This window comes from Olea europaea, unplaced genomic scaffold (assembly GCF_002742605.1).
Source record: "Olea europaea var. sylvestris unplaced genomic scaffold, O_europaea_v1 scaffold649, whole genome shotgun sequence".
NCBI lineage: Eukaryota > Viridiplantae > Streptophyta > Magnoliopsida > Lamiales > Oleaceae > Olea > Olea europaea.
In genome coordinates, this window is record NW_019264861.1 from 210,502 (window position 1) to 221,580 (window position 11,079).

Sequence of the window (11,079 nt, forward strand, 5' to 3'; positions counted from 1 at the left end):
CCAAACCTCAAAAACCGCTTTTTGTTTGCTCGATTCCAATCGAATTAGACTCACAATTCGCCAAAAAATGAACAAACCCGAAGTGATCACGAAATCAAAGACCACTTTTCATTGGCTCGATTCCAATCGAGTTAGAATAGCATTTCGCCAAAAAAGAACAAACCCAAAGTTAGACTAGCAGTCAAAATCCACTTTTCATTGGATCGATTCCAATCGAATTAGACTTGCAATTTACCACAAACGAACAAACCCAAAGTTATCATGAAATCAAAAACCACTTTTCATTGGCTAGATTCTAATCGAGTTAGACTAGCAATTAGCCGAAAATGAAAAAACACGAAGTTATCATGAAATCAAAAATCACTCTTCATTGGCTCAATTCCAATCAAATTAGACTACTAATTCGCCAAGAATGAACAAACCCGAAGTTATCATGAAATCAAAAACCATTTTTCATTTGCTCAATTTTGATTGAAATAGAGGAGCAACTCGCCAAAAATGAAAAAACTCAAAGTCATCATGAAATCGAAAACCACTTTTCACTAGCTCAATCGCAATCGAATTATACAGGCAATTCACCAACAACGAAGAAACTTGAAGTTATCATGAAATCAAAAACCACTTTTCATTAGCTCGATTTCGATTAGATTAGACTAGCAATTCGCCAAAAATGAACAAGCCCAGAGTTATCATGAAATCAAAAACCACTTTTCATTGGCTCGAATGCAATCAAATTAGACTAGCAATTCGCCAAAAATGAACAAACCCAGAGTTGTCATGAAATCAAAATCCACTTTTCATTGGCTCGATTCCAATCTAATTGGACTAGCAATTCTCGAAATTCGAACAAACCCGGTGCTGTCATAAAATCAAAAACCACTTTTCATTTGCTCGTTTCTAATCGAATTGGACTACCAATTCGCCAAAATCGAACAAACCCAAGTCATCATGAAATCAATAACCACTTTTCATTGGCTCGATTCCAATCAAATTAGACTAGCAATTCGCCAAAAACCTCGAAGTTATCATGAAATCAAAAGCCACTTTTCATTGGCTCGATTCCAATCGAATTAGACTAGAAATTCGCCAAAAACGAACAAACCCAAAGTTAACATTAAATCAAAATCCACTTTTCATTGGCTCGAGTACAATCGAATTAGACTTACAATTCGTAAAAAACATAAAAACCTCAAAAAGCACTTTTTATTAGCATGATTCCAATCTAGTTAGACTAGCAATTCACCAAAAATGAAAAATCTGAAGTTATCATGAAATCAAAAACCACTTTTCATTGGCTCGATTCCAATCGAATTAGACTAGCAATTCGCCAAAAATGAACAACCCTGAAGTTATCGTTAAATCAAAAGCCACTTTTCATTGGCTCGATTCCAATCGAATTAGACTAGCAATTCTCCAAAAATGAACAAACTCGAAGTTATCATGAAATCAAAAACCAGTTTTCATTGGCTCGAGTAGAATTGAATTAGATTAGCAATTCGTAAAAAATGACCCAACCTCAATACCACTATTCCTTTGCTCGATTCCAATCGAATTAGACTCGTAATACACCAAAAATGAACAAACTCGAAGTTATCATGAAATCAAAAACCACTTTTCATTGGCTCGATTCCAATCGAGTTAGACTAGCAATTCGTCAAAAAAGAACAAACCCGAAATTAGACTAGCAATCAAAAACTACTTTTCATTGGCTCGATTCCAATCGAATTAGACTAGCAATTTGCCAAAAACGAACAAACCCAAAGTTATCATGAAATCAAAAACTACTTTTCATCAGCTCGATTCCAATCGAGTTAGACTAGCGATTAGCCAAAAATGAAAAAACATAAAGTTATCATAAAATCATAAACCACTTTTCATTGGATCGATTGCAATCGAATTAGACTAGCAATTCGCCATAAACTAGCAAACCCGAAGTTATCATGAAATCAAAAATCACTTTTCATTAACTCGATTCCAATCGAAATAGACTAGCAATACAACAACAATGAACAAACCCAGAGTTACCGTAAAATCGAAAACCACTTTTCATTAGCTCGATTCCAATCGAATTAGACTAGATATTCGCCAAAAAATGAACAAACCCGGAGTTATCATGAAATCAAAGTTCACTTTTCATTGGCTCTATTCTAATTGAATTAGGCTAGCAATTCGCCATAAATGAACAAACCTCAAAGTTATCATGAAATCAAAAACCACTTTTCATTGGCTCAATTCCAATCAAATTAGACTGGCAATTCGCCAAAAATGAACAACCCCGAAGTTATCATGAAATGTAAAACCACTTTTCATTGGCTCGATTCCAATCGAATAAGTAGAGCAATTCGCAAAAAATGAACAACCCCAAAGTTATCATGAAATCAAAAACCACTTTTCATTGGCTCGATTCCAACCGAATTAGACTAGCAGTTCGCTAAAAACGAACAAACCTGGAGTTTTTATGAAATCAAAAACACTTTATGTTGGCTCGATTTCAATTGAATTAGACTAGCAATTCGCCAAAAAATGAACAAACCTGAAGTTATCATAAAATGAAAAACTACTTTTCATTGGCAAGATTCCAATTGAATTAGACTAGCAATTCGTCAAAAATGAACAAACCCTAAGTTATCATGAAACTAAAACCACTTTTCATTGGCTCGATTCCAAAAGAGTTAGACTAGCAATTTGCCAAAAATGAAAAAATACGAAGTTATCATGAAATAAAAAACCACTATTCATTGGCTCTATTCCAATTGAATTAGGCTTGCAATTCTCCAAAAACGAACAAACCTGGAGTCATCATGAAATAAAGAACCACTTTTCATTGGCTTGATTCCAATCGAATTGGACTACCAATTCTCCAAAAATGAACAAACGCGATGTTATCATGAAATCAAAAACCACTTTTCATTGGTTCGATTCCAATCGAAATAGATAAGCAATTCAGTAAAAATGAATAAACTCGAAGTTATCATGAAATCAAAAACCACTTTTCATTGGCTCGATTCCAATCGAATTAGACTAGCAATTCACCCAAAACGAACAAACCAAAAGTGATCATGAAATCAAAAACCACTTTTCATTGGCTCGATTCCAATCGAATTAGACTAGCAATTCGCTAAAAACGAACAAGCCAGGAGTTGTCTTCAAATCAAAAACCATTGTTCATTGGCTTGATTCCAGTCGAATTAGCTTAGTAATTCGCTAAAAATGAAAAAATGCGGTGTTATCATAAAATCAAAAACCACTTTTCATTGGCTCGATTCCAATCAAAATAGACAAGAAATTCGCCAAAATCGAACAAACTCGAAGATATCATGAAATCAAGAACAATTTTTCATCGGCTCGATTATAATCGAATTAGACTAGCGATTCGCTAAAAATGAAATAACCCAGAGTTTTCATGAAATCAAAAACCACATTTCATTGGCTCGATTTCAATCAAATTAGACTAGCAATTAGCCGAAAAATGAACAAACTCGAAGTCATCATGAAATCAAAAACCACTTTTCATTAGCTCGATTCCAATCGAATTAGACTAGCAATTTGCTAAGAACAAACAAACCCAAAGTTTTCATGAAATCAAAAACCACTTTTCATCGTCTCGATTCCAATCGAGTTAGACTAGCAATTAGCCAAAAATGAAAAAACACGAAGTTATCATGAAATCAAAAACCACTCTTCATTGGCTCGACGCCAATCAAATTAGACTAGCAATTCATCAAGAATGAACAAGCTCGAAGTTATCGTGAAATCAAAGACCAATTTTCATTGGCTCGATTCCGATTGAAATGGAGGAGCAATTCGCCAAAAATGAAAAAACTCGAAGTTATCATGAAATCAAAATTCAATTTTTACTAGCTCAATTACAAACGAATTAGACAAGCAATTCGCCAAAAACGAACAAACTTGAAGTTATCATGAAATCAAAAACCACTTTTCATTAGCTCGATTCCGATCGAATTAGACTAGCAATTCGCCAAAAATGAACAGGCCTGGAGTTATCATGAAATCGAAAACCACTTTTCATTGGCTCCATTGCAATCAAATTAGACTAGCAATTCGCCAAAAAATGAACAACCCCAGAGTTGTCATGAAATCAAAAACCACTTTTCATTGGCTTGATTCCAATCGAATTGGACTAGCAATTCGCCAAAATCGAATAAACCCGGAGTTGTCATGAAATCAAAAACTAATTTTCATTGGCTCGATTCCAATCGAATTGGACTAGCAATTCGCCAAAATCGAACAAACCCGAAGCCATCTTGAAATCAAGAACCACTTTTCATTTCGATTCCAATCAAATTAGACTAGCAATTCGCTAAAAATGAACAAAGCCAAAGTTATCATGAAATCAAGAACCACTTTTCATTGACTCGATTCCAATTGAATTAGACTAGCAATTCACCAAAAATGAACAACCCCGAAGTTATCATTAAATCAAAAGAAACTTTTCATTGCCTCGATTCCAATCGAATTAGACTAGCATTTCGCCAAAAATGAACAAACCCAAAGTTATCATGAAATCAAGAACCACTTTTCATTGACTCGATTCCAATTGAATTAGACTAGCAATTCTCTAAAAATGAACAAACTCGAAGTTATCATGAAATGAAAAACCAGTTTTCATTGGCTCGAGTTAGAAGAATCGAATTAGATTAGTAATTCGTGAAAAATCACCAAACCTCAATAACCACTATTCATTTGCTCGATTCCAATCGAATTAGACTCGCAATACGCCAAAAACGAACAAACTCGAAGTTATCACGAAATCAAAAACCACTTTTCATTGGCTCGATTCCAATCGAGTTAGATTAATAATTCATCAAAAAAGAAGAAACCCGAAGTTAGACTAGCAATCGAAAACCACTTTTCATTGGCTCGATTCCAATCGAATTAGACTAGCAATTTGCCAAAAACGAACAAACCCAAAGTTATCATGAAATCAAAAACAACTTTTCATCGGCTCGATTCCAATCGAGTTAGACTAGCGATTAGCCAAAAATGAAAAAACACAAAGTTATCATGAAATCAAAAACCACTTTTCATTGCTCGATTGCAATCGAATTAGACTAGCAATTAGCCAAAAGCTAGCAAACCCAAAGTTATCATGAAATCAAAAACCACTTTTCATTGGCTCGATTCCAATCGAATTGGACTAGCAATTCGCCAAAATCGAATAAACCTGGAGTTGTCATGAAATCAAAAACTACTTTTCATTGGCTCGATTCCAATCAAATTGGACTAGCAATTTGCCAAAATCGAACAAACCTGAAGCCATCTTGAAATCAAGAACCACTTTTCATTGGCTCGATTCCAATCGAATTAGACTAGCAATTCGCTAAAAATGAACAAAGCCAAAGTTATCATGAAATCGAGAACCACTTTTCATTGACTCGATTCCAATTGAATTAGACTAGCAGTTCACCAAAAATGAACAACCCCGAAGTTATCATTAAATCAAAAGAAACTTTTCATTGCCTCGATTCCAATCGAATTAGACTAGCAATTCTCTAAAAATGAACAAACTCGAAGTTATCATGAAATGAAAAACCAGTTTTCATTGGCTCGAGTTAGAAGAATTGAAATAGATTAGTAATTCGTGAAAAATCACCAAACCTCAATAACCACTATTCATTTGCTCGATTCCAATCGAATTAGACTCGCAATACGCCAAAAACGAACAAACTCGAAGTTATCACAAAATCAAAAACCACTTTTCATTGGCTCAATTCCAATCGAGTTAGATTAATAATTCGTAAAAAAAGAAGAAACCCGAAGTTAGACTAGCAATCGAAAACCACTTTTCATTGGCTCGATTCCAATCGAATTAGACTAGCAATTTGCCAAAAACGAACAAACCCAAAGTCATCATGAAATCAAAAACTACTTTTCATCGGCTCGATTCCAATCGAGTTAGACTAGCGATTAGCCAAAAATGAAAAAACACAAAGTTATCATGAAATCAAAAACAACTTTTCATTGCTCGATTGCAATCGAATTAGACTAGCAATTAGCCAAAAACAAGCAAACCCAAAGTTATCATGAAATCAAAAACAACTTTTCATTGGCTCGATTCCAATCGAATTGGACTAGCAATACAACAATAACGAACAAACCCGGAGTTACCTTGAAATCGAAAACCACTTTTCATTAGCTCGATTCCAATCGAATTAGACTAGATATTCGCCAAAAAACGAACAAACCCGGAGTTATCATGAAATCAAAATTCACTTTTCATTGGCTCTTTTAAAATTTAATTAGGCTAGAAATTCGCCAAAAATGAACAAACCTCAAAGTTATCATCAAATCAAAAACCACTTTTCATTGGCTCGATTCCAATCAAATTAGACTAGCAATTCGCCAAAAATGAACAACCCCGAAGTTATCAAGAAATGTAAAACCACTTTTCATTGGCTCGATTCCAATAGAATTAGTAGAGCAATTCTCAAAAAATGAACAACCCGAAAGTTATCATGAAATCAAAAACCACTTTTCATTGGCTCGATTCCGATCAAATTAGACTAGCAATTCGCTAAAAATGAACAAACCCGAAGTTATCATGAAATCAAAAACCACTACTTTTCATTGGCTTGATTCCAATCAAATTAGACTAGCAATTCGCTAAAAACGAACAAACCTAGAGTTTTCATGAAATCAAAAACCACTTTTCGTTGGTTCGATTTCAATTGAATTAGACTAGCAATTCGCCAAAAAAGAACAAACTCGAAGTTATAATAAAATCAAAAACCACTTTTCATGGGCACGATTCCAATCGAATTAAACTAGCAATTTGTCAAAAATGAACAAACCCTAAGTTATCACAAAATCAAAAACCAATTTTCATTGGCTCGATTCTAAACGAGTTAGACTAGCAATTTGCTAAAAATGAAAAAATACGAAGTTATCATGAAATCAAAAACCTCTTTTCATTGGCTCTATTCCAATCGAATTAGGCTAGCAATTCGCCAAAAATGAATAAACCCTGAGTCATCATGAAATAAAGAACCACTTTTCAATGGTTTGATTCCAATCGAATTGGACTACCAATTCCCCAAAAATGAACAAACGCGGTGTTATCATGAAATCAAAAACCACATTTCGTTGGCTCGATTTCAATTGAATTAGACTGGCAATTAGCCAAAAAACGAACGAACTCGAAGTTATAATAAAATCAAAAACCGCTTATCATTGGCTCGATTCCAATCGAATTAGACTAGCAATTCATTAAAAACAAAGAAACCGGAGTTGTCATGAAATCAAAAACCACTATTCATTGCTTGATTCCAATCGAATTAGCTTAGTAATTCGCCAAAAATGAACAAATACGGTGTTATCATAAAATTAGAAACCACTTTTCATTGGCTGGATTCCAATCGAGATAGACAAGCAATTCGCCAAAATCAAACAAACCCGAAGCTATCACGAAATCAAGAACAATTTTTCATTAGCTCGATTACAATCGAATTAGACTAGCTATTTGCTAAAAACGAACAAACCCAGAGTTTTCATGCAATCAAAAACCACATTTCGTTGGCTCGATTTCAAATGAATTAGACTGGCAATTAGCCAAAAAATGAACAAACGCGAATTTATCATGAAATCAAAAACCACTTTTCATTGGCTCGATTCCAATCGAATTAAACTAGCAATTTGCCAAGAACGAACAAACCCAAAGTTAACGTGAAATCAAAAACCACTTTTCATTGTCTCGATTCCAATCGAGTTAGACTAGCAATTAGCCAATAATGAAAAAACACGAAGTTATCATGAAATCAAAAACCACTCTTCGTTGGCTCGACTCCAATCGAATTAGACTAGCAATTCGCCAAGAATGAACAAGCTCAAAGTTATCCTGACATCAAAAACCAATTTTTATTGGCTCAATCCAATTGAAATGGAGGAGCAATTCGCCAAAAATGAAAAAAACTCAAAGTTATCATGAAATTAAAAACCACTTTTCACTGGCTTAATTACAATCGAATTAGACAAGCAATTCGCCAAAAACGAACAAACCCATAGTTATCATGAAATCAAGAAAAACTTTTCATTGGCTTGATCCCAAATGAATTAGACTAGGAATTCGCTAAAAACAAACAAACCCGAAATTTTCATGAAATCAAAAACCACTTTTCGTTGGCTCGATTTCAATCAAATTAGACTAGCAATTAGCCAAAAAATGAACAAACCCGAAGTTATCATGAAATCAAAACCACTTTTCATTGGCTCAATTCCAATCGAATTAGACTAGCAATTCGCTAAAAATGAACAAACCCGGAGTTTTCATGAAATCAAAAACCACATTTCGTTTGCTCGATTTAAATCAAATTAGACTAGCAATTAGCCAAAAAAGGAACAAACCTATAGTCATCATGAAATCAAAAACTACTTTTCATTGGCTCGATTCCAATCGAATTAGACTAGTAATTTGACAAGAACGAACAAACCCAAAGTTATCATGAAAGCAAAAACCACTTTTCATCGTCTCGATTCCAATCGAGTTAGACTAGCAATTAGCCAAAAATGAAGAAACACGAAGTTATCATGAAATTAAAAGCCACTCTTCATTGGTTCGACTCCAATCGAATTAGACTAGCAGTTCGCCAAGAATGAACAAGCTCGAATTTATCGTGAAATCAAAAACCAATTTTCATTGGCTCGATTCCGATTAAAATGGAGGAGCAATTCGCCAAAAATGAAAAAACTCGAAGTTATCATGAAATCAAAAACAACTTTTCACTTGCTCAATTGTAATCGAATTAGACAAGCAATTCACCAAAAATGAACAAACTTGAAGTTATCATGAAATCAAAAACCACTTTTCATTAGCTCGATTTTGATCGAATTAGACTAGCAATTTGCCAAAAATGAACAAGCCCGGAGTTATCATGAAATCAAAAACCACTTTTCATTGGCTCCATTGCAATCAAATTAGACTAGCAATTTGCCAAAAACGAACAAACCCAGAGTTGTCATGAAATCAAAAAACCACTTTTCATTGGCTAGATTCCAATCGAATTGGACTAGCAATTCGCCAAAAACGAACAACCCCAAAGTTATCATGAAATCAAAAGCGACTTTTCATTGGCTCAATTCCAATTGAATTAGACTAGTAATTCGCCAAAAACAAACAAACCTCAAGTTATCATGAAATCAAAATCCACTTTTCATTTGCTTGAGTCTAGTCGAATTAGTCTTGCAATTTGTAAAAAATGAAAAAACCCTAAAAAAGCACTTTTCATTGGCTCGATTCCAATTGAGTTAGACTAGCAATTCACCAAAAATGAAAAAACCCGAAGTTATCGTGAAATACAAAACCAATTTTCATTGGCTCGATTCCAATCGAGTTAGACTAGCAATTCGCCAAAGATGAACGACCCCGAAGTTATGAAATCAAAAGCCACTTTTCATTGGCTCGGTTCCAATCGAATTGGACTAGCAATTCTCCAAAAATGAACAAACTCAAAGTTATCATGAAATCAAAAATCAGTTTTCATTGGCTCAAGTCCAATCGAATTAGATTAGCAATTCTTAAAAAATGATGAAACCTCAAAAACCATTTTTCGTTTGCTCAATTCCAACCGAATTAGACTCGCAATTCGCAAAAAATGAACAAACCCGAAGTTATCATGAAATCAAAAATCACTTTTCATTGGCTCGATTCCAGTCGAGTTAGACTAGCAATTCGCCAAAAAAGAACAAACCCAAAGTTAGACAAGCAATCAAAATCCACTTTTAATTGGGTTGATTCCAATCGAATTAGACTAGCAACTTGCCAAAAACGAACAAACCCAAAGTTATCATGAAATCAAAAACCACTTTTCATCGGCTCGATTCCAATCGAGTTAGACTAGCAATTTGCCAAAAATGAAAAAACACGAAGTTATCATGAAATCAAAAACCACTTTTCATTGGCTCGATTGCAATCGAATTAGACTAGCAATTTGCCAAAAACGAACAAACCCAAGGTTATCATGAAATCAAAAACCACTTTTCATTAGCTCAATTCCAATTGAATTAGACTGGCAATTCAACAATAGTGAACAAACTCGGAGTAATCATGAAATCGAAATACACTTTTCATTGGCTCGATTCTAATCGAATTAGACTAGATATTCGCCAAAAAAGAACAAACCCGAAATTATCATGAAATCAAAATCCACATTTCATTGGCTCTATTCAAATCGAACTAGGCAAGCAATTCACCAAAAATGAACAAACCTCAAAGTTATCATGAAATCAAAAATCACTTTTCGTCGGCTCGATTCCAATCGAATTAGAATAGCAGTTCGCCAAAAATGAACAAACCTAAAGTTATCATGAAATCAAGAACAGCTTTTCATTCGCTCGATTCCAATCGAATTAGACTAACAATTCGCCAAAAATGAACGACCCCGAAGTTATCATGAAATCAAAAGCCACTTTTCGTTGGCTCAATTCCAATCGAATTAGGCTAGCAATTCGCCAAAAATGAACGACCCCGAAGTTATCATGAAATCAAAAGCCACTGTTGATTGGCTCGATTCCAATCGAATTAGACTAGCAATTATCCAAAAACGAACAAACTCGAAGTTATCATGAAATCAAAAACTAGTTTTCATTGGCTCAAGTCCAATCGAATTAGATTAGCAATTCTAAAAAAATGACCAAACCTCAAAAATCATTTTTCGTTTGCTCGATTCCAATCGAATTAGACTTGCAATTCGCCAAAAATGAACAAACCCGAAGTTATCATGAAATCAAAAACCACTTTTCATTTGCTAGATTCCAATCGAGTTAGACTAGCAATTCGCCAAAAAAGAACAAACCCGAAGTTAGACAAGCAATCAAAATCCACTTTTCATTGGGTCGATTCCAATCGAATTAGACTAGCAACTTGCCAAAACGAACAAACCCAAAGTTATCATGAAATCAAAAACCAGTTTTCATCGGCTCGATTCCAATCAAGTTAGACTAGCAATTTGCTAAAAATGAAAAAACACGAAGTTATCATGAAATCAAAAACCAGTTTTCATCGGCTCGATTCCAATCAAGTTAGACTAGCAATTTGCTAAAAATGGAAAAACACGAAGTTATCAT